Source organism: Triturus cristatus, chromosome 11 (genome assembly GCF_964204655.1).
Source record: "Triturus cristatus chromosome 11, aTriCri1.1, whole genome shotgun sequence".
NCBI classification, from domain to species: domain Eukaryota; kingdom Metazoa; phylum Chordata; class Amphibia; order Caudata; family Salamandridae; genus Triturus; species Triturus cristatus.
Window position 1 is genome coordinate 918,526,135 of NC_140594.1, and position 24,325 is coordinate 918,550,459.

A 24,325-nucleotide genomic window follows, 5' to 3' on the forward strand; every position below is an offset into this window, starting at 1 on the left:
ACCTTTATACCCCTAGGTCAGGTGACCCTACAAAAAGGCGGCAAGTTCTGGCAGCAGCCTGGGGGGTTGGAAGTTTCCAGAAGGCTCTGGGGACTCTGTGGTGGCTTCTCTGGTGACAAGAGGCGGGACGTTCAGGGTCACAGTAACATTATGTCCCAGCCTGATCCCAACTACTAGCGCGCAGAAGGACAGTGGCCACTCCACAGTAGCAGGGGCCTGGCAACCATATTGTTAGGAGAGAGAACCTGTACCTCAGCACTGTTCAGCAGCAGTAAGGCGCCCGGAGTCCTATGTCCAACAAAAGATGGTGGTAAACACTAAGGCAGAAAGGGAAAAAATGTGGGGTAAGACCACCCTAGGGCTGAGAGGTCTAACAATAGAGATATATAGTGAAGCTGTAACTTTGTGAATGACTTTCCAAGCAGTAGCTAGCATTTAACTAGAGTAAAATACATATGATCATTTTTAGGGACTGCAGCTCTGTGAAGGACTTCAAGCAGGCTGACTTCAGAGTGCCCTCTATTAATTCGTTGTTATACTGAAGCATTGTGAAAGACATTTCAGGCGGTTACATCTGACTCGAGAGGCACATCAAGAAATGTCTTACACAATTACATCTTTGTGAAAGACCTTTCAACAGGTACATCTGATTCCACATGGGCATTTGGTAATGTCCTGTGGAGCTGAAGCTGTGTGTACTACTGTAGTTGCATCTGCTTCAAGAGGAATATCTAGTGATGCCTTGTGCTAATGAAATTATATGAAATCTAGTAACCATTTACAGTTCTTCACCTCTTCGATAGACATCTCAAGCACTTACATTTTACTTGTGAAATCAACGTTGTAATAGCTTGAGGGACCGCACAGTCTGAGAGCCTTTCAATCAGTTGTATTTGACAAAAGAAGGGCACATATTAACGTGTTGTGGTACTACATTATTCTGAACACTTTTTCAAGCAATTAGGTCTGAATACAGCCACACATTTTGGAGTGTCTTGTGGTAAATCATCCTTGTAAAAGATCTTTTCTGCAGCTGCATCAATCTCGAACTGCCAGACCTCCTGACTTTGCCAATGCGTGTTACATCTTGACAGGCTTGCAGTCTACTATGGACAAATTAATGTTGCTAGAATGTGACATCATCACTAAGGAGCTTCATCAGAGAAGCAGCTTGATCTAATATTTAAATCAGTTTCTGGAATAGGAAAAATCCAGTTGGCTGCAGAAGGGTGAGAACCTCTCTTCTCAGAGCAGAAGATGCTGTGACCACACCTCTGACTGAAGAGGCAATAAAGGACACTTGAACAATGTGGTCCAAATAGATGACATCCATTTAAAATAAAGACCGCTCTATCCTATGAATAAGCTTTTCCCACGTTCATAGTGGAGGCCTGTAATTGAATGTGCCTCTTTATTAGTTGGTCATTTTTAGTGCAAAAACCTTCACACTCACACACACACACACACACTTGACATCGGACTGGTGGCCGAAAGAACTGGGAACACTTTCAGAACCGACTAAGAAAGGAAAGAACCTGGTGGTGATTGTGCACAATAAAATCACTTTTGGAGATCAGATATGTGGGGTTGTCTCTTCATGCTTCTTTCTCCTCAGAATTATGAGGAAAATAAAGTTCCTTCTTTCGAATTACAGCCTGAGGACGGTGGTTACAGCACTTATTATGTCACTCTTAGACTACTGCAATTGTCTCTACTTAAATATCCAAAAGAGACATATGAACAAACTCCAAGTAGTACAAAGCGGAGCAGCCAGGCTGCTGATCGGTACACCTAGGTTTGTCTCAGTCAAGAGGGAACTATGACATTTTCACTGGCTCCCAGTGAGACATCGGGCCCAATTTAAAGCCCTTTGCACAGTCATAAAGGCAATAAAGGGAGGAGGTCCTGACTACCTGAAACAACAGTTTCAATGGTACGTCCCCAGAAGAACCTTGCGCTCTCTGGCAGCAAAACAAGTGATTGTTCCCTTAATCAAAAAAGCAAGCTAGGCTGGTAGGAGCTTCACTGCCTCCGCCGCAAAAGAACGGAACAATCTACCATTCCATCTTAGAAATGAACCGAGCTCCTCTCCTTCAGGTGAGGGCTGAAAACCTGGGTATTTACATTATAGTGTCTCATTCCACAGGAACCAATTAGGCAGTGCTCAGCACCAGGACACCTTAGGGTAACAGTTGCACTTTAGACATTTTATTAACATAACATAATATAACACATACACATCAACGCAAAAGCAATGAAGTGATATTTCTGTTACAAACCAGAGCTAGTGGCTTTCTTGTTTGATCTTTGCTTTGCTCTTTTATGTCCCATTCATATGCCATGAATCGGCAAGTCGTGAGTTCCTACATTCATAAACCGCAAATGTCTGTGTTTATATTTGTAGCAATTTCCTAATACAAAGAAATTGAATATCTAACTATTGTATTTCTCTATGTGCAATATAATAAACTTGATAGGAAACAAAGAGCCTCTTATTACACATATTCATTATCTAAAATTAATAGGTTATTGACTAATTTCTAAAACAAGGCATGCCAGTGTTTCGTAGTACAAACCACATTGTAATGTAGAAATTGTATTTCCCCAACAATAACATGATTGGACAGAAGGTCATTAGGCAAAATCATAAACTACATGGTGATCACCAAGCCCAGCTTGGAATGTTATGCAAAAAGTGAAGAGCAATTTTGATATTTATACTTTAAGAGATTTACATTCCAATTGTTCACGTTATGCATGAACTGTCGAAAACCTTTTCACAATCATTGACAAGTATTCTAATTTATTCCCTAATCATGCTCTTTCTTCTGCATTCAAATGTAAATTCTTATTGACAATATTCAGTTTGAATAATGTATGTTCCAACAAAGCGTGTTGCTAATTGATGTTTTTTACAGGTTGTCATTCAGCCAGGTAATGTAGTTAATGACCATTCTCATTCCCAGTGATTGCTCTGTTGGGCAGGTAACGAAGGTCATCATTCCGTGAAATGCATGGTCATAGTGGTCATGCATAACTTGCACACCTGCCTGCTTGAGTCTTGCTGCATACATAAAACCATCATCTCTCATGACATCATACATACAGGTGACTATATATGTTAGGGGCAATTTGCTCAATTTGTCATCTACATACAGGTGACTATATGTGTTAGGGGCAATTTGCTCAATTTGTCATCATCAATCAAAAGCGGTGCTGCCCTTAGATTTGTAATCTGAGGATACCTTTTTAGAAATTCTGATCTTCCATCTTTTGAGCTGTGATAAGCATTATCTTTTTTCAGCTCTTCAGGCAAGAGGTTATTCCAGTTTGCAAATTTAATAAGATTGTTCGATTTTGAAGTAATATGTATGTTGGAGGCCATGGCTTCAATTAAAGACTTGTCAGTGGCAAAGTATGTAATCCAGAACCTGGCCATGCTTTTCCTCGAAAGACCAGGCATGTCACTATTGTCACGATATGATGGGGTGTCCAGGTCGATGGTCTGAGTGCAGGGTAGATCAAAGCTTGAACTTTAGGCTTAACATCAACTTCACTATCCTCTTGTAGCTGTAAAGACAATATTTTGCAATTTGTTTAGATTCCGGCCTATCTTAATGAAATATAAAGAAATCGGTACTAGGATCACTAAATGATTCATTACACAATAGCAGTGCGAGATAATGTCATATGGACACAAATAATTTAAAACACATGGATCATTCATGGCTGTGCACATCTTTACCTAACTATTCACTACCTAATGCAAACTGTTCACAGAAAGATGTAACTCATGTTAATATGCTTAAATTCAATGAGAGTAATGTCTGAAACTATGACTTATAGAAAATGGTATTGAGTCTCACCCAAGTGTTTACAAGTTATTAGAAATAAATGAAGTGCCTGTGCTGTTGATTATATTTGAACCTGTTTGTGGGTCTTTTGTACAACAGACAGGCTCTCCAGGTACTACAAGTTATTGTACAAAAATTTGTACTGATATTTGGCCAACATGCACACATACAGCCACATTGAGGTAATTCATTAGCAATAGACTTAATTTTAAAAAGTAAGAGGGGTCCTAATTTAATATGATCCTGCAATGAGTCAGTTCTGTAAAGGACTGAGATCTTTAGGTAATGTGTTGATCTTGTAGAACAAGAAATATTTTTGAAAGAAGAGATGGTGCACTCTTGGTTAGTTGATAAGTTGAGATGGTCTCTTGTTAAAAGTATTCTGGTACCTCTACCCTTCCAAAATGTAAGGTGTTATGATCTGCCAGCAGAGCAAGTGTAGAGTATTGAGTAAAGAGTATTTGGGATAGGAATCATTTGGATTAGATAGCTTGTGGGATAGCTCAGTGTATATAGATAGTCAGGGCTCTGGGTGAGAATATGGGTGACAAATTAGATTTATCTTTCCACAAACCTGAAAACAAGATATTAACTTGCAGCAATATTGAGTGCAAAATACTGACATTCACTATGAGGTACAGATTCACTATGCTTGACTCCACATACAGTCAAGCATAGTGAATCTGTACCTCATAGTGAATGTCAGTATTTTGCACTCAATATTGCTGCAAGTTAATATCTTGTATTCAGGTTTGTGGAAAGATAAATCTAATTTGTCACCCATATTCTCATTGTACATTCATTAACTGTTTTCCATGCATGCGGGCCTTGACATACGGGCTGGTTTACAAAGGTAACTTCAACTTTTGACCAAGTTTACTACTTTTTGGCAGTTCACAAATTCTGAGTGTAAAGGTACTCATAAAGTGTATCTTACATCTCCCTACCTCATGAAAAAGGGTGTAGATCCAAATTCATGAGTGTAGTTCTACTGCCAAAGTAGTAGTAAGTCCAGTACTACATATGAACGCAGGTACTGCAACACCATACCATAGAACATTTTGGAGATAGAGACTAAAAAAAACATAGAAAATAATTGTTAAATGAAAATATTTGTAAATAGATCAAAATAAAAATACATTTAATTGAATGTTAACACAAATAAAAATAGTACATGTTTAATATTTAATTGCAAAAATCTTAACAATCATTTTTAAGGTGAAAACCAACTTTTTTGTTTCTTACGTGTAATTCTATATATCACTTATAATAGTTAATAAAGCATATTAAAATCAATATGGGGGTATAATATTTGATTTAGTTTTCAGAAAAATATTTTTAATGTCATTTAATATATGAAAATTAATTATGGAACTATTTCAAAATGAAGTTTATAGTGTTGTGACATTTTTCTTTTGATCTACATTTCAACTAAATATAGTGAAATATTTTACACTTATTTGTAATGTTAAATATATATACATATTTTGTTTAAATAATCTTTTTTCCCATACATTACCGATTACAGATCTCTGTTGGCCTGTGGAATCCTCCATTTGGTAAAGTAGACTTCACATCCCCAAAGGTATATGTGGGGGATGGCATTCTTATGTGATTTTCAGCTTATGAGGTGCTTTATAAATTCCCAGAGGAGGACTGAGAGGTAGCCTGTGGAAGTACATTCTGGAAGGGATATACTATTGGCCCTAGATACACCTGTTTTTTGTTTAAACAACAAAGATCTGGCTTTTAAAGGGGCAGCATTACATTTTTACAAAGGATAGGTGTTTAGGGGGTATCTACCTCCACCCAACAGCCGATGAATTCTTTCGGACTAAGCCAATCCTAGGTACCCCAAACATTCAAGTTTGTTAAAACAAAAATAATCTGAACACTCCACAAACATATACCCTTAGCCAAGATAAGTGAGTATAAGACATGTCAAAAAAATAAGTGAAAAGGTGAGTAAGCACCTCACGTACGCTATACCAGAGGAGCTACTGGCAGGTTCTCACCATCATGCCCACGTCTATCATCATCGGTTGCTTTCTCACTGAAAAGACAGAACTTGTGTCCAGTAAAGAGACAAGAAAAGGAGAAAAAATATAAATAAATAAATGTATCCAAAGCAAAAAACCCAGTGTACTATACAGGGCAGTATGTAACAGAATAAAAATTGAGTAAAGACTCACATTTAGCTTTGCCTTCTTTATTCGTACTCGTGAGCCTACTCAACATTAAAAGCACAGCATGTTGCAAATCTTTTTAAAGTAGGCCAACGTGTTTCATTGCCTATGCTTCATTGTGGCAATTTCATCAGGGCGCGAGGTTGTACATATGACTTTGTGTGTGGAGTGACAGGTGGGAGCCAAGGGCGCACGTACCAGCTTCCACCGTGCCAAAAGGGTGTATATTCAACAATGAACCCTTTATTATAAAGCACTTTTAGTATACCGCGTCCATGCGTTTTACGAGCGTTGTCACGTTATGGCACCATGAAAAAGTCCCTCATAACCAGATTTGGTCTGCCCCAGAGAATTATCAGTTGACGTTCAGGGATAACCTGAAGCAGGCACATCAGCCATAGTCGGGCTTTGAAAATACCTCTAGCAAGGAAATGGACGGTTGAGGGAAGGATATTAAAGTAAAGGATTATTGTGGACTGTACAATTTGTTTATGTCGGAAAACATCTTGACTTATAGCTTTACAGACTATACAGAGTTGTGCCAGCACCTGATAAATTCTAAGCTAACTTTGCCCAGAAAGCTTGGGAAAGAAGCTAACTTCCAGCAAGGTACCAGAGTGTCCAAGAAGGTATCTGGGAGGAACCACAAGAAATGTAGTTCAAGACCCCCTCTACAGAAGGAAGTAAGGCAAAGAAAGCACAAGGGAGATCTCTAAATCACCCAAAAATAGTTTTCAGTCAAGGTAGTTCCATTCCTCTTCAGAGCATTGGATGAAAGGGTTTAGTGAGAAGATGCCAATGGGGCCCTACCAGCCCAAGTGCCATGACTTTCTCCAGTCATGTTACAAGAAGGGAGACACCATAAGTTCCAAGAAGAAGCCCTACACTGATGGGCACACATTGGGATTTGTGACAGTGTAGTGCGTAATACATCTTAAGGAAAATTAACTTTTAGATAGTTGCCTTCTCCCTGCCTAAACCTCCCAAAGCTACTTTATGTTTCCCTTTGGTCACACGGATGGCAATGGCCCTAAATGAGGTGTGAAAGCTGCTCCCAGAACAGAAATAAAGGCCTGGGTGTGGAGAATAGCCACAGACGAGGGGCTGCTTATTACCCTAAACAAGCCTTTGGATGGGCACCCAGGCTCCGGAACGGGAGCAGGCTTTCACCATTTTGGATTTTTTGAGTCAGGGGAACTGTGTAATTGTTTTCAGTAGGGCTGGCAGGAACTGCTGCAGAATTTGCAAGGTTTCCAGTGGAAACTTTTGGTCCATTGGTTAGTGAGGTGGCACTCTTAGACCTGAGGAAGAACAGAAAGGGCCTTAGAGGATTGGACTTACTTCTTCTTGTGCCCAGAAGTGCAGTCCAAGGGTCAGAAGGATGACCTCTTGTTTAAGAGATAGGGACACATACAGCAGGAAGAGTCATTTTCCTGTAACTGCCCAGATGATCAGTTCCTATTGGACCTGCCTTGAACCCTGGACACTCCTGTTGGGTCTGTTAGAGTGAGTCCAAACCCCAAGTGCTGTTCCTGAAGTCAAGGAACTCTTGGCGTGCATCTGGATGGACTGCTCCTAGCACTACTTAAAACCCAAAACTTAGAAACTGTTTAAACTTCAAGACCTCCGGAGGACTGGGACAAACCTTTCAAGCTGATCTGCCCAAGGTGCGTTGCCACTGGGCTGACGATTCAGGTTGTTCCTGCTTGGAGTTTCTCCACAGCAGCAAATCTGGTTTAGCAGGACCTTGTGGAGAAGGTATCTGCCTTGTCCAGCCCTCTTCAGCTACAATCTTCAGCTTTCTCCTGCTAAAGGATTCCGAGGTCTGAAAAAGCGACTAAATGCAAAAGATGAAATCTTAACCAGGCAAAGGTTCTAAAAGTATCCGGGTGGCAAGAGGACTTCCATGGGTGTGAAATTTAAATTTCTCAACCTCTGAGCTTTTCCCACCAAAACCAATGGCTTCACTGGACATGTCCAATTGTTACCCAAACTCATGGAACCCTTTTTGGTGACAGCCTGCTACCTTACCCCGCTTGATTTTTTAACTTCCATTTTTAATACAAAGTCCCAATGTTAAATCTCAGACACTGTCAAATTTGGTTTCTGTCCCATTGTATTTGGCCTCAAATCATGCTGATGTTTGGGTCTTCCTCTACCAGTTAGCCAGGGTTGGCGCTTTACCCTTTTAGTGCTATTTTTATATCAAAGTTTAAAATGCATACCTCCGTTTGTCCTTATTCAATTTTTGTTGTTTTGGTGTCAATATATTTATTAAAATCTACTCTATTTTTCTAATTTGGTTTGAATTTTTAGTGTGCTGTGTTTATGACTTTGTTACTATTTTGCTACTTTGATACTGTATGAATCTTTACACATTGCCCTAAGTTACATCGGTCTGGACTGTGCCATAACTATCAAGAGTTCAGTTCAGGTTAATTTAGTGACTTTTGGATTCATATTATTTTAGGTTACCCCCTTGACTAATTATCCAATTTCTTACAAGAATTCTGTGCACCTTCTCCACCTCCCTCCAGGGGAGGACTGAAGGACCTGTTGCACCAACTGGCAAGTGAGAGACGAAGACAATTTTAAAAAGTCTGTGGGTGGACCCTGAGGAGAAATTAACTGAACTTGAAGGTACTCCTCCTCTACACTAGCTGCAACTTTAATATGTAGTTATGAGGAGTGCCAGGCATCCGCACATCTGCTCTCTCCACCAATTGGTACCACTGCTCTCAAAGGCCAAGATTGCACAGTCCCATTTGCGAGCACAAATAACTTTTTTTCTATTCCAGGTCCTCAGTGCTCCTGTTTCTCCCAGCAACTTAGGTTTAATCTCACCAACTATCCTGCTTCACAGCTACTTCACATGTCACCTCAGATTTGTCAATGAGCCTCAGAGATGCTTGTTCACAACCAAGAACACAAAATTACCAAAATGTATGCTTGAACGTAGTAGCATAGTAACAAACGCTAAATGAATATCTTAACTCACTAAACTTTCATGGCCTGCATGGAAGCTGCCGTAACAGTGGCTTCTCTGAAGGAACATAGATCTTCTCAGGGCTGGCAGAGCTCTCTCAATATGTTGGGTTGTAGTCAAGCCAAGATGGCAGAGGATGTAATCTCCACCACCCTGACAGATGTCAGGCCACCTACCATACTTTAAATGAGCCTGAAAAATCTGCTAGTCAACAAGAAGGGAGACTGTGGGGCTTTTTATTGAGGTCCAGCATAGATGCCCAGTAAGATCCTGCCACCTAAAGGTATGCTGTTCCTCTTTAAGTGGTGCCTAGACAATAAAATCGCAGAGAACCAACCACTGTCATTAGTAATGATAGTCAAGGTGGAGCCTGATGTAGGAGAGAGATTAGAGGGAATCCCTCTTTTTCGGAACTAGGGTTCTCACTCACCCAGCAAGCTAGGTGTCATGCTTCATCATCTGGACCTGCTCCTCATTGGGTCGGTGCTGCAATAGCCAACGGGCACCCATAAAGGGGCTCTTTATCGGAGATCTTTTGTTTCTCACCATATGATGAAGTGGGGGTGTGTGGCCTGTGGTGTGTAGATAAAGTGTCCCCAAAAATCTGCTACCATCTGTGTCTTTCATTATAGATGTCCTATTTTCCATCTGTTTATGCCTTTCAGTACCTAAAGCTCCCCTTCACAGTGCCTAAGCCTCCCAATTATGTGTCTGTTTATCTAATTATCTCTATTGTGTATGTGTCTTACTACTGTGTCTATTTATTCAATTTCTTAATTACTCTTATCTCCTCCATTTTATTTCCCCATATTAACGTTCTTCACTGTCAGCGTGCGTTTCAGTCTATGGACTGTACCTCACATTCACATTATCTGTGCCTCCTAATTTCCATTTTGGACTCAAAAAGCATACTGTATTGGCCCATAATCAAGAAACTGGAGACAATGCCAGGGGTGAGGAATCGCAGTGCATTCGGTGGTTCCGCAGATTAAATGCTACTGTACGAAGCTGAATTATTAGTAGATGGGAGTATTCACCCTCAGCTAGTAATAATACAACATTCACTAATAGGTCCAGTCAAGTTTCAGTAAATGAATCGCTAATTTCCATTTTGGACTCAAAAAACATACTGCATTGGCCCATTATCAAGAAACTGGAGACAATGCCAGGGGAGAGGAACTGCAGTGTATTCGGTGGTTCCTCAGATTAAATACTACTGTAGTAAGCTGAATTATTAGTAGATGGGAGTATTCACCCTCAGCTAGTAATAATACAACACTCACTAATAGGTCCAGTAAAGTTTCAGTAAATTAATCCTTGTTCAACCCTTGTTAGCTTAGCAAATGAGCAGTCAGGCTGAACTTAGGAGACATGTAATTGCTAAAGCATTAAATATCACCAAAACAGTAGATAAGTAAAAGACACAAAACAATAAAAACTCTACATCAGTTTGTAAAAATGGAATATTGTTATCTTCGAAACAACACCAAAATGACAAAAATCCTATGTGTGGAACCAGAGATTTGAAGTTTTTAAAGATGAAAGCACAAGTTTAGGTTTTTCTTGGAGCTTTTCTCTTGATGACGAGTTTAATTCAACAACAGCAGCCTGCTGCATCACAATGACCCGATGTCTTTGACCTCAACGATGAGAAGCTCCAGAGCTTTCAGCCGGTCAAACCAGGGCTGTCAAACTTTGGAATCTGGTTGTTTCTGAGTTTCTTTGGGGAAAATAAGTGTGTGGCCACTACCTCATGCCAAGGGTTGAGAGACTCTGGATTGCCTCTTGGGGGCTAGGACTTACTTTCCCACAATGCACCTGCACAGTCCATGAAACATCCAGTTGAACTAATCAGCTGGGGTGATCCTCCTTTTGGCTTGGAAGGTGACGTCTTTCAGCTATGTTGTATCTGATGCTGTTCAGGGAGTCCACTCCTTCTCCTTTGAGTCAGGCAGAGTCCTTTCTTAGTGGAGCCTTGTGAGTGCAGCAGGTGCATTCTTTCAGAGTGTAGGCATTCTACAGTGCAGTCCTTGGGTCCAGCAGTTCATTCCTTCCCCTTCTTATTTTTCCAGTCAGTGACCTGAAGAGCTCCTTCAGCTCGGTCATATTTATCCTTCATTCCAGGCTTGCAGGAAAGGGAATACTCCCAACGAAAGAGAATAATGCTTCCTCCCCTACTATGACCACTTCCTGAGAAGTGTGGCATATTTGTGACTCAGAATGCGCTATTCTCTCCTCCGCTATTCCCCCTCTCCATGGTCTGTGTGTCTGTGTACGCCAACCCAGATTTGTGGTTAGCAACTTACTACATTCTCCTTTCATCCTCTCTCCTAATCTAATTAGGGAGTCTCCCATCTGGTTAGAGATCAAGGAAGTGGTGGTGGTCTAGGTCCTGTGACATCTGTTTTCTGCCAAGGCTCCTGTCTTTGAAGTCAAGCTTATCTAGCCATTCACCTTCCTCTCCCTGGCTTCCCACCAAATAGCTGTATTGTTGTACCCCCAGGGTTCTTCACACCTACACAAGGAGCAGCTTGGATCATGCTGTCAAAAGTCTGACCAATCAGAAAAGTCTGCTACAGGGCTTCGCTAGGTAACATCAAGATTGTAAGTTCAAAAACTACTTTCCTGTACTAGTTATAATACATTCTTCCATTTCAATTCATTGGATTTATTGGAATCATTATTTTGATACGTTGAATGGTATTGTTAGCTAGCTCCAATGCAAAGATAGACTTTATTATGTTTAATAAACTCTTCCCATGTTAGCCAGTGGGGCTAATAGTACTAAAAGTTGGGAAAAATAACTTTGGCTGTTTTTCCTTAACAGGGCATATAAAACATTGACTCTGGTTTTTATAAGTATGCATCCTACCCTTGGGGGCCTATGGCCGACCTTTGGAGTGACCTATGATACATAAAAAGTAGTTTTGGACCTCAAAATATTTTAAATTCTAAAGTCAAATTTGGACATAATTTTATTTCAGAATTAGCCTACAAGGCAGGCCTGGCTTTAAAATGACAGCAGACACCACAACTGTGCATTACGTGTAGGCTTTCCTGTTTTCAGTTTCTATTTTTAATAAATTCTGGTGGGATTTTTTCCAGTATTTTCCAGTGATTTTAATACCTTAAAAAAACAGTGGTTATCAGTGGTTACACATTTTCGCGCAATTAAAAACAACAGAAACAGTGTTTTTCCAGTGTTTATGGAATGTTTTGCTTTTATTATTGCTTGCTTTCTGCACTGATAGTGCATGGTATATAGACAGCGTACGTACAATAAATATGAGGTCCAAATACATTTTTGCAAATCAAATTTATTGCAGTACACCATACAATACTTCTTCGATGAGTCTTTGGTCATGCGTGCTCGCTTTTTCCTCCCCATGTAAACTTTTCATTTGTGAAAAGGCCCTCTAAACATTGGCACTTGAGTCGGGCAATACCAAAACAGCCAGTACATAATTTGCTAACTCTTGCCACTTAACGGAAGGGATCTAGAACTTGTACAGAGTACCACAGTGAGGTTTCATTGACTTCAAATGCCGTGGTTGGTGAAGGGACATTTCTATGCATCATTGCAAACCATTTCTCATACATTGTAAAATAAAAGTTCCTGAATTGCTCTTCAACATTGCTTTGCTTACAAAGTGGCAAGCATCTAACATGGAACATGTTGCAGTGCCAAAGTCACTAAAGGTGTCACCCAGCCTACTCTCAAGGAGATGTGAAAAATCTACACCAATCATGCTGAACACTTCACAGACAAGGGTGTTGGCAGACTTTAGTTTTTTTTTTATTAGGTCCACTACTGCAGTTATGTTTTCTTGTAAAAATCTAAGCATGCAATAGAGTGTACTTTTTCACATCGCCATCAATATGCAACCAAAGATCCTTACATTTCTTGCCTTTGGCATCATCACTCAGCAAAGATTCTGTGAATGGTTGCCACATGGATAATATAGTATTCAAAGCCCCTTATACTGAGAACCATCATATAAGCAACACAGTTGGGATGACTCTTTTTTTGATGCCACACAAAGCACAAAATGAGAAATATTTGTGTTTTAGTTCCTAGGCATAACAAAACAGTGCACCAGAATGGATTAAAAAGTCAATAGCATTCTTCATTAACTCTGAAGAATGTAAATATGCTTTCAGCATACCATCTAACAAGTGGGAAGGATCTCTTACAGGGAAGCACTTCAGCTCATGTATCGATTTTGACAGGCCATCACACAACCTTTTAATATACGTAGCTGAATCACTGCAAATACAAACAATACCACTCAAATCTTTTTGAACTTGAAAAGAACCTTTTTGCAGCAGCATTCCAAGTGACACTGCATTCCATGTTTTCCAAAAGTCTGGTTTCATGTTTTCACCACTATCCCAGATGCTTTGTGATAGCACTCTTTTCACATATACTTGTCACTATACCTTGCATTGACTGTTTAAAGCCTGAGGTGTTGGCAATTCACCTACTATCAATACTGACTCACTATAAATTAGGGGTTGATGTATCAAGGGTTTTACCCATTATCTGTGGGTAAATTTGATGGCACATATTGAGAAAGATTCTTATGAAACCAGCTATTTTACCTATCAGTGAAAGAATCAAAAGCAACCAAAATATCAAATATAATTTTGATATTTCCCGATTCTCTACAGTGTAAAAAATAATTAAACAAGATCTTAAAACATGATTCTAAACACTGCATCTTTAGACCAAAGACCACAAAACTGAAAAAAGCAAAAGGAAGACGAAACAATATTTCAGTGCCATTCATAAACAACACAACTTAAGCAGAATAATGTTAGCCCAGTCTTTCTTGCTGCTAGACTGTATAACAAAGTTACATTGTATTGGCCCCTTCAGGAAGAAAGAAAATGACTCCTTCACTGTCCTTTTCCTTTCATTTAATGGTTTTACATTGTGGTTGTGCCAGTGTTATTTCAGTGTTCATATGTTTACACTGGTGAGGGCTATTTCTCTTTTGGTGGGGTTTTATCAGTTATTATAGGTTTAAACCTAAAACCGGACAGCCTAGTTACGTGCATTATGTTCACTGGAATCTCTGAACCTACCTGCCCTACCACATACTAGGGATGTAAAGGTAGGTTGTCTTTGACAATTAGAATGATACCAATTACCATATACTTTTAGAGGTCAGAGCACTGGCCCCTGAGTCAAGAGCACTTTCAGAATCAGTAACCACTAGCATCATTTAAAAAATAAATGGGGATGATCAGGGCAAAATGGGTGACTTTCCTACAGTTCTTGATCAGCGTTTAGGGGTTAGGGAAGAAGGATGAATGGACAAATTAAGGAATATCTTTTAAACCATCAATCCCAGCTCCTTTTTTGTAGTTTTATGGTAGAGTCCTTTTGACGTAAGAAAGTGATCCTCTGTTTATAAGAGGTTGTGGCAATCAACCATATTGTTATCTTCTACAAATCTCTATTAATCAATGATGCCCTTTATTCTCTTGTTGAGCATGGCTGTGGATTATCTGTTGTGTTATGGAACACAGATTGTCAAAAGCCCTGTTATATTATTGCTAATTTCTGTGCAAATAATATCAATGTTCTGTAGGAGTGTTGAAAATGTGTGTAATTTGCTTTTGCATGATTACACAAACTTACAGCAAAATTATACAAAATTATGGATAATTACATGACAAGCAAATTGTTATTTTTCACTATAAATTAGGGGTAAATTCATCCTTGTGTCAATCCTTGGCACGAGGATGCGTTTTGACAAAAGCACTGTAAATAATAGCCTCTGTTGTTTCAGAGCATTTGTGGTAAAAGTTAGCAATTGGTTCGAAATTTTTAACAGCGAATGGAGACTATTTATGTGAAGTGAATTAATGGTGTAATTTTAGGAATTTCGCATCACGGGCATGGTGCGAAATTCCCTAAATTACTTGCATGACGCTGTTGCCATTTACATCTCTCCCTAGTCTAATGTTATGTTGAAGGTACATATGATTACTACTGAGAGGAGATCTACTAAAGGGTTTTATTTTTGAGAGATACCTCTGATTTTCTCTCTCATTCACAAATGAATAATTTTCTTTGCCATTTAAAGAGAATTAAAGCAATTATTCTGTTTCACACCTTTGAATAACGAAATGCCTTGGTTTAGTTTGATAACCTAAAAAATATTAAATATCTTTTTCATATCCATTGTTATAAAGTACCCCATAAGCTAATTCTGTCAATTAATACATTTTCTTTGCGTTAAAGCTGAAAACGATGGAAAAAGGTTAGACATCATGGGCATCTTTAGAAAAGTATCTCAGGAGAAGGGGCTTGTGAAAATTCAGGAAATGTCCTTGCTAATTGCTTCTCATGTGAAGATTGATTGCTAGGGCTTCCTTCAGATTCAAAAATCACCCAATTTACTGGTAGGATATGTCTAGGCATTTTCTGCTTCAACTAATAATCATGGAGCAAAGAATTAAGCATTATGTTGCTAAATCTGCATAGTCCAAAATGTCTACATTTTGTGTGCATACATTTTTTTTTAACTCAGTCTTACTTGTGAACAGCACTGGTTGTTTGCTTTTGTTTCAGTGCTCCTGAAATACATACATAGTACAGAAGGGGATGAAAATAGTTGTGCTTCCTCTTCTGCAATACCCTATGTAGAGTAGCAAACATAGTGGTTGTGCAATATACAGTGGGTGTTCTATTTTTTATCGAAGGTGAACACACATGACAATGAGGGTTATGTTTGCCCATGCATCTGCTCTATAACAGTGATACAGGTGCCCGGGCACAGAGATCCTTCAAGAAGTATTAAGTGTGTACAACCAAAAAGGTTGTGTATATAGATGTGTGGTCAAAGGCTGCACTTCTCAGTAGGGTGGAGTCTGTGCCACATTCCAAAGACAGGCCAGTGGTGTGCCTGCAAAATGCAAAGAAATTGTCATGAGTCTTGAGTCGTGTACAATGCAACCTACCTCTACTGTGTGTTCCTAAAGTTCTCTGTAAGTAGGGGGTGCAGTTTGTGGCCACAACCATCACTGAGAGTGTCTTTAGGAAGTGCCCTAAATACCTAGTTGTTGGGAAAATACCTGGTGAACATCACACATTTGTGAGCTCACCACTGCTTTGTTTCTCTATGGTGCTCCTTCCACCACATATGCAACTCTTAAGCGATCATACCACCTTGGTAACCAAGCATACATAAATTCCAATATGAAGGGATGTGGAAAATCTGAGGTGCAGAATGTCTGGAAACTATGCGTCTCTGTTATGTAATGTTATGTGTATTTGTAGAGAGCACAACTCGCCCAGGAGGGTATCTTAGTGTTGAAAGCAGGAAGAGCATGGGCCAAGCCTGGGCCAAGGCCAATCAAAGAGCCTTATATTCAGTTTCTTGCAGAAGAACTGAGTAGAGGGCTCTGATGTGCTGAGGCAGTTTCATCCAGGCTTTGGAATAGAGGCAGAAGAAAAACAAGAAGTGGATCTGGTTCTGCGCGGTCGATGGATTTGTGCAAGTAGTATTCCGACTGAGCATAGGTGTCTGGTATATTGGATACGAGAACTGGGAATTACACTGGAAATTGTGTCTCTACAGGGGAGATCCTCAGATGTGCAATATTCCATCAAGCTTGTAATACTGATTTGGCCACCATAAACTACATTTATGGCCAAATCGAATTGTCACATTTCTTCTAATGAGGACTTTAGTTTTTTCCCTTGAGTTCAGTCAAGGAGTTAGCTAATGTTATTGGGGACATCATTGTGCCTCTGTTGTTAGGAACAGTGAGTGCTTAAAATGAAAATGTAAAAGTGCTGGTGCTTTCCCAATAAATATATTGCAGTAGTGCTGAGAAGTGACAGTCCTCTCCATTTGAAGTTGAAGAAGTGCAGGTACTCAGAACAGGACAGTGCCTTCCCATTTAAAGCACTGGGAACAGTTTTAATTGGCACCCGGTACACAAAATGAGGGTACATATTGTCGCAAACCAGGTCAGTTCTCGCAGTGTATAATTGACTCTATTACAACATAAATAATTTTCACGTACAAGTGACAATCTCATACCTGCTGTGTCACAGCTGCAGCCAAGTTTCCACAAGCACTGTCCCCTGACACACAAACTCTTTCTGGATCAACATTGTACAGGTAAAGAATTCCTTTTTGTAGAAAATACTTTGTAGCAGCATATGCATCCTCGAATGGAGCTGGAAAATGATTAGCGGGCACTAGCCTGTAGCTGCGTGAGAAAAAAAACGTGTTAATTGAATCTCTTTAGTAAACGACCAGATACCACATGGTTCCTTGCGTGGTTATAGAACCCCAGGTTCAAATGATGTAATAGATTACAGAAATTCATGTGTCTTATACTTTCTCCGATCCTCAGCCCCAGCATGGTGTAGCAAGGTACCCTGTCAACTACCATCTACTAAACACATTCATCCTTTTTACACACTTGAATTAGCTCTCTGATTCCTACTTACCAAGAAGTATCTTCAGTTGAAACTACTGTGCTGCCTATCTTCACATATGGAGGCACAAACTGGACCCTGAGTTGCAACAGATCCTTACTAGAGTAGTTAATTTAGAGGTGCTTGCTTGGGCCAAGGAGTTATGTTCACTATTAAACAATAGGATTGGAATGATCACAAAAATCCATGGAGACTGTTCTTGAAGCTTTATTCACATAATTTAGGTTGAGCATATGAAAATATTCAGAATATTCTGATTGCACTCCTTGTCTGGCTATTGCTGTTGCAAAATTTTTAGGGTGGGCATGGATAATACGCTCTCGCACCCTAAAATTTCTAGAAGCTGGCCAATGAATTTTTGTCACCAAATGATGTTTGATTAATTTTAAATATTAAGATCTTATTATTTTTTTATTTTTATTTTTTTAAATAGGTTTTAATTATTGATGTTGTCTTTTTAAAATTATTCGCCAGCATCATGATTTAATGTATTTTTAAAATTACACACTGTATTTGAACATAGTACTTATGATATTGTTAGGATGTTTACTTGCTTTTATGACATGCTGTCGAATAAAGCTTTGAAACTTGACTTGAAAATATTCAGAAGTTATACTAGCAGTCAATTATACGCAGTGGTCCATCCACGCACGTTCACTAGTTTTTATAGATCAGAATGCTCACGCTTTCTAGGTCAGGACACTTGAGGCAGAGTTTTCCTTCCATGTCTCCCATGTGAGAAATGGCAAATATGGACAGGGAAAACAACATTGGCAATATCCACTAGGTGTAAACTTACTGCACAGTTACTTTCTGGGGCCACTGCAATAAACTACAATAGATTATAGTCTCTCTTTAAAAAAAATCTTGGGGCACTGAGCAGTCACTGCCGGCATGACTCACAGATGGGGGTTGCATGAGGAGAGGGTCACGCAGTAGGGGGAGGTTTAATTTTAATGTAAAAAATAGTTAACTCACCTTCGCCCACCTGATCCGGTCCTGCGTCGTCTCTACTTCTCTGCTCCTCACAGGAAGCAGGCAGCCTCCCTCCCCTCCCCTAAGCCAATCACAATGCTGCAATGGCAGCATTGTGATTGGTTGGGATGCCGACCACACAGGCGTCTATGGGGAAGCTATTTTCTTCATTTAGGCTGCAAGGCAGAGTGTGTATGACTGGTTTGGTCGGCAAACAGTCAGCGCCCTCAGAGTGGGCGAGGCACTCCTCCCCTGCCCTAGAGCAGGACCACACACCCGCCTGCCCCCAACCAAACCCTTCTGCTTTCTAGCAGTGCGAGAAGCAGAAACATAAAATGGTATTTATAATACCATATTATGTTTCTGCTTCTCGCACTGTGAGAAAGAAGTGGGGCGACGCTCCTCCGCCCACATGGAGGAGCCGCCCCTGACACTGAGTAATTGCATTGCAGGCTTCTACTGCTCACTCTAAGTACGCCCACTGAAAGCCTTTGGTACTGCTGGCTTGTACAGCTCACTCTTGGGAGCCTAGAAGTGGCAAAGCTAATAAAGCCTTTAATGTGCCATTGTATGCAAATAGTATTTGTGCATACATGCAATATATATGCATGTATTAACACATCAAAACCATAATCTGCGAATATTTGTTATAATAGGATTTAATTCAATTAAAAGCCTGGAAGGGAATCGTATGGCGGCAGATTAGGGTCAAGATAATTCAGTGTGTATCACACATAGGTGCCTAACATTACTACTCAAATCAGAAATACCAACATTTTTACCAACTCAGTATTTGGCAGTCGATGGGATGCTTTCTTATTTATCACATATGTGACGTATCCTCATACCTGCGTCTACCCTCAGCTCGAGCCCTGCCTGTCTATGAAGTGTTAAATATTACTTTATTTCATTTTCTTGAAAGGGCACATTTTAATAATGAGTGCAGTACACAAGTCACATGTTTAAATCATTAATTGGAAAGTCACAGTTGGTCTAATAATAAAACACAAGTACACATTTTGAAAACATTAAAAGCAAAATACTTACTCAACTGACACAACAACTGCGTTCAGCCTGTGCGCAACCCATCTCGCGAGAAGATCGTACAGCTTCGTGTCTGCAATTCAATAAGGTAAATCGCTAGAAAAATGCTTATCTAGAAGGTGCTTAAAACAATGGCGCACAACTTCGAAAAGATGCCTATATATAAAGATAATTTCAATATTGCTTTTTTAAGTTATAAACTTCATTGTGACTTAAGAGAAGTATACAGTTTTATAAAGTAAGAGATATATAAACCAGACACAGTTAAATAGTCGAAATATTATGGGTGTGTCCATATTTTTTCTTTTCAAGAGTGTAGTCACACAAAGCTTCTGATTACTGACCTGCTTTTGTTTGTAGTTTCCTCTCCGACGTCCTGGTTTATTCATTCTTCTCGTCCATAAACTATATCGATTTTTTGTGTGTCCATGACATGTGGACTTAAATGTAAAAATGGTAAAAAAATACAAAATCTGAGAATGTTGAATATGTTATGGACACTATATAGGGCAGGATTAGACAAACAGACCACCTAAGGTTCAAAACTGTATAAAAAAGAATTTAACATACAAATCCATAGTTGGCCTCCACATTTGAATATATTGTATACGTCTTCACACCTGAACTGTATTATTTGCTCTAGCACAGATATTTTGAACGTCAATGTTTATATTTTAGGTTTGATTATCATGTTTTTTGCAGCTATTAGACCTTTTGTCCTCCACATGTTCTGCTGTTTTTCTAATCCAGCCAATTTAAAGCCGTCATTGAATGTAACACATTTTTGGAGTGGTTGTATTTGGTGAGAAGTTGTTAGACTTATTCTTGCAGCTTTATCATCACAGCATACTGACAACTGGGCACAATCCACAAAAATATGGGCTGAGATGTCTTTTAGAATTTTCATTTTCAGAAGTCACTGCCCTGCTTCTCCCTTTTTTCCTATGACCTATTTGTCCCCTTTAAGTGTTTTGCTGCACAAAGACAATTTGCATTTTAACCCTAATTTTTGTAATATTTAACAAAGATGCTGGAGAGATGTCACAATGAAGTTCTTTTTGCCATTCTGGTCCGCGTTTGTTTAGAAGAGCTTATATATGAATGAATGAATGAATGAAATGAGATTTATAAAGCGCGATGGCTACCCTGAGGCCTCCCAGCGCTATGAGATGTCATCAGTGATGTCATGAGTGATGTCACTGACCATGTCATGAGTGATGTAATATGTGACGTCATCAGCAGTGCATTGCGGGCGCGCGAGTTATAGTTAGCTCAACTAAGTATAACTTGGGAATTTCAATGGTTTTGTACGAGTGAAAAGTCCAGCTAACTATAACGCCCCTGAAACCTATGGTTTTTTCAGTGAATTTCTAAGGTTTTTTAAATGCTAATTCCTAACTATAATGTGCCTGAAACCTATGGTTTTTTCAGTGAATTTCAAAGGTTTTTTAAATGCTAATTTATAACTATGCCTACAGAGATAGGACATGTGAAGAAAGAAGAAAAAGCGCACAGAAAGAAAAAAAAAATGCAAAAAGAAGCAACAGAAGTCCTCAAAGACGAAGAAAAGTGCAGGAAGAAGGATAACATGCAGAAAGAACAAACAGAAGAGCAGAAAGAAGCCTTGTTGCAAAATCATCCTGTACCCTCAACTTTTACAGACGGATACTGGTGGTAACTGAGTCTGACTAACCAGTCCTAGAGGCAGTGCTATGTCAAAAGACACTCAGAACAGAGAAAACACCTACATACACTAGGGAACACTATGCGTTGGGGTCCCCCTGTGATCAGCATGACCTCCTCTGTATGCCCCTAGTATATAATAGGGCAGGGGATTAAAACTACCTCTTAAAACGCGCCACAGGGTGTGTTTGCACACGCCACCTCAGGCCCCGCCCCCTCACTTCCCCACTGTGTAAACACGCCCTGTGGCCGTTTTAAGTTGGGAGATTAAGTCCCCTTGAATCCTGAGGGTCCCTAGGGTTCAACTAGACCACTTGGTACCTCCAGTAAGTGCCACAGAGCTGCGTTGCAGAGAGATGTAAAAAGGGGCACGGCCTAGACCACCTCTCTGCAACACAGCGCAGTGGCGCTTACTGGAAGCACCTGGTGGGCTAGTTGGCCCCCAGGGTCCCTCAGGATTGAAGGGGAATTATTTCCCCAACTTAAAACGCGCCGCAGGGCTTGTTTGCACACGTTAACTCAGGCCCGTTCCCTCCCTTCACCACTGTGTAAACATGCCCTGTGGCCGTTCTTAGTTGGGAGATTAAGTTCATTTGAATCCTGAGGGTCCCTAGGGTCCAACTAGCCCACTAGGTACCTCCAGTAAGCGCCACAGAGCTGCGTTGCAGAGAGGTGTGAAAAGTGGCACGGCCTGGACCACCTCTCTGCAACGCAGCTCAGTGGCGCTTACTGGAAGCACCTGGTGGGCTAGTTAGCCCCCAGGGGCCCTTAGGATTGAAGGGGAATTGTTTCCCCACCTTAAAACGCGCCATAGGGCGTGTTTGCACACGTCACCTCAGGCCCCGTCCCCTCCCTTCCTCACAGTGTAAACACGCCCTGTGGCCGTTTTTTAAGTTGGGAGATTAAGTCCCCTTGAATCCTGAGGATCCCTAGGGGCAAAATAGCCCACTAGGTATGTCCAGTAAGCGCCATTGCAGAGAGGTGTAAAAAGGGGCACGACCTGCACCACCTCTCTGCAACGCAGAGCAGTGGCGCTTACTGGAAGCACCTGGTGGGCTAGTTGGCCACCAGGGTCCCTCAGGATTGAAAGGGAATTATTTCCCCAACTTAAAACGCACCACAGGGCGTGTTTGCACACGTCACCTCAGGCCCCATCTCCTCCCTTCACCACTGTGTAAACACGCCCTGTGGCCATTCTAAGTTGAGAGATTAAGTCCCCTTGAATCCTTAGGGTCCCAAGGGTCAAACTAGCCCACTAGGTACCTCCAGTAAGCGCCACAGAGCTGCATTGCATAGAGGTGTAAAAAGGGGCATGGCCTCAGAACACCTGTCTGCAACGCAGCTCCCTGGCGCATACTGGAGATACCTGTTGGGCTAGTTGGCCCTCAGGGACCCTCAGTATTGAAGGGGACACGTTTGCAGAGTGCTGCAAGGAGGGGGCATGGCCTCCAGCGCGATGCCGGTCTTTTATTTATTTTATTTTTTTAAGAAGGAGGGCTGTGTGGCCCCCCTTCTTTTTCTAATTTACTTGTCCTGGGTGCCCCATCCCCCAGGGCCTGCACCCTAATTTTTTTTGTTTAAAAACAATAAAGATGGCCTCAATCGGCCCCGGGGACCCCAACCCCCGTCAAGGCCTTTTTAAAAAAAAGATTCTTTAGGGGGGGGCTGCGTTGCCCCCCTCCTCAGGCCACTTATGGCCCCGGGGACCCCATCCCCCTGAGCGGGCCTTTGTTTTTTATTATTTTAAAAAAATATATATTTATAGAAACACCTAGGACATGCTGGACAAACCGTATGTACCTATCACCATGACGATTTCCGTGATATTCATTAAAAGGCGACTTTGCATAGAATGAATCCACATGGAATGTATTTACACCGCTAGTGAAGCTCTGACGCGTCTGACGCCCTACCCTGCCTAATCCTGGCTCCCCCGCTGGTGGGTACTCTCCAAGTAGACACCCTTGTTTTTTATTTATACAAACATGGGTAGCTATTGACGGGCACATTTAATATACACGCACACCAAGCCATTCAAAGGGGATTCGATAAAAATTCGACCAAACTATGCAAGAAACCCCCCTCACGGTTAATAAAACACACATCCACCGCCGGATGTGTAATACTTTTTATTTTACTCTCTGGAAAGGAGATGAACCTCACTTGAGAGTCACAGCGTGCTCCTGGCTGAGCCCAATGCTGTGTTACACCCACCAGTATCCGCCGAGTGCCTCAAACCTCTGTGTTGTATTCCACGAGCTAGTGCGTATGCTATGACACTCTCTATCCCATGTGCACTGTAACACCACCCCGTGAATATGTAATGCCACACTTGCCTTCACACGGGTTATATTGCCCCAGCTAACGTGCCTTCCTCGATGCCTATGTTATAACGCACAGTGCTATGCCATACATATTACAATCTGGGATCCATATCTTTGTCACAGTACATATGCAACGTTACACTCCCCAGCACATATTTTATATTACAACTTTAGAGACTAGTTAGGTTACACAACACTGCCCTGTGCATATTACACTCCAAGGCGCATATCGCATAGCACGCGCTAGTGCCTGGGCTATCTCGTGCTCTCCAATGAATCTGTCATTGCGCACAATGTATTGCATATTATATTTCACGCCCCGGTTCATCTTATATCACACTTTTTGGTGCATAGTTTATACCATATACTATATCTAGTTTCATTTTCAATCGTGCTCTCAGGACTATGTTCTATATAACACTGCGTCCACCTACCCTTTTCACGGGCATTACATTTTGCGATGGGGGGTGGAGGGTCAGGGGATGTTTCTGCCAAGTGAGCCCAGAGTCACAGTCACAAACGTCCTCTTCTTCCTGAATAAAAGTGAGATTATGCTGCATACTTGTTCATATATTAAGTAGTTCGCATAGACACACATTTTAAAAACAATAAAGTTCCTAATACCCACCTTCTCTGAACAGTTAGCTTGCTGCCCCATCCACCTCCTCCCTATCCTCTGTTGTCTGAATCCATGGACTAGCCTCCTCCCTCCTGCCATGCATGGTCTGATGTGCTGCCACTGCCCTCCATTTAGCATGATGTACCAGTCCACTCATCCTGCCCTCCATTGCCCAATTCTATGGCCCAGC

The 24,325-nt window shown here is 40.8% G+C and overlaps 1 pseudogene across 1 annotated transcript in view; it reads right to left on the minus strand.

Annotated features, from left to right (window-relative positions):
- Nucleotides 1-2,912: 2,912 nt before the first annotated feature.
- LOC146785611 (arylacetamide deacetylase-like) overlaps nucleotides 2,913-24,325 on the minus strand; it is a 41,771-nt pseudogene continuing 20,358 nt past the window's right edge. Inside the window, exons 3-6 of the transcript XR_014970372.1 lie at nucleotides 19,513-19,582; nucleotides 17,087-17,258; nucleotides 3,201-3,570; nucleotides 2,913-3,150 (exon numbers count right to left, since the gene is read on the minus strand). The product of XR_014970372.1 is annotated as an arylacetamide deacetylase-like (transcript). The remainder of the gene's footprint in view (nucleotides 3,151-3,200; nucleotides 3,571-17,086; nucleotides 17,259-19,512; nucleotides 19,583-24,325) is intronic.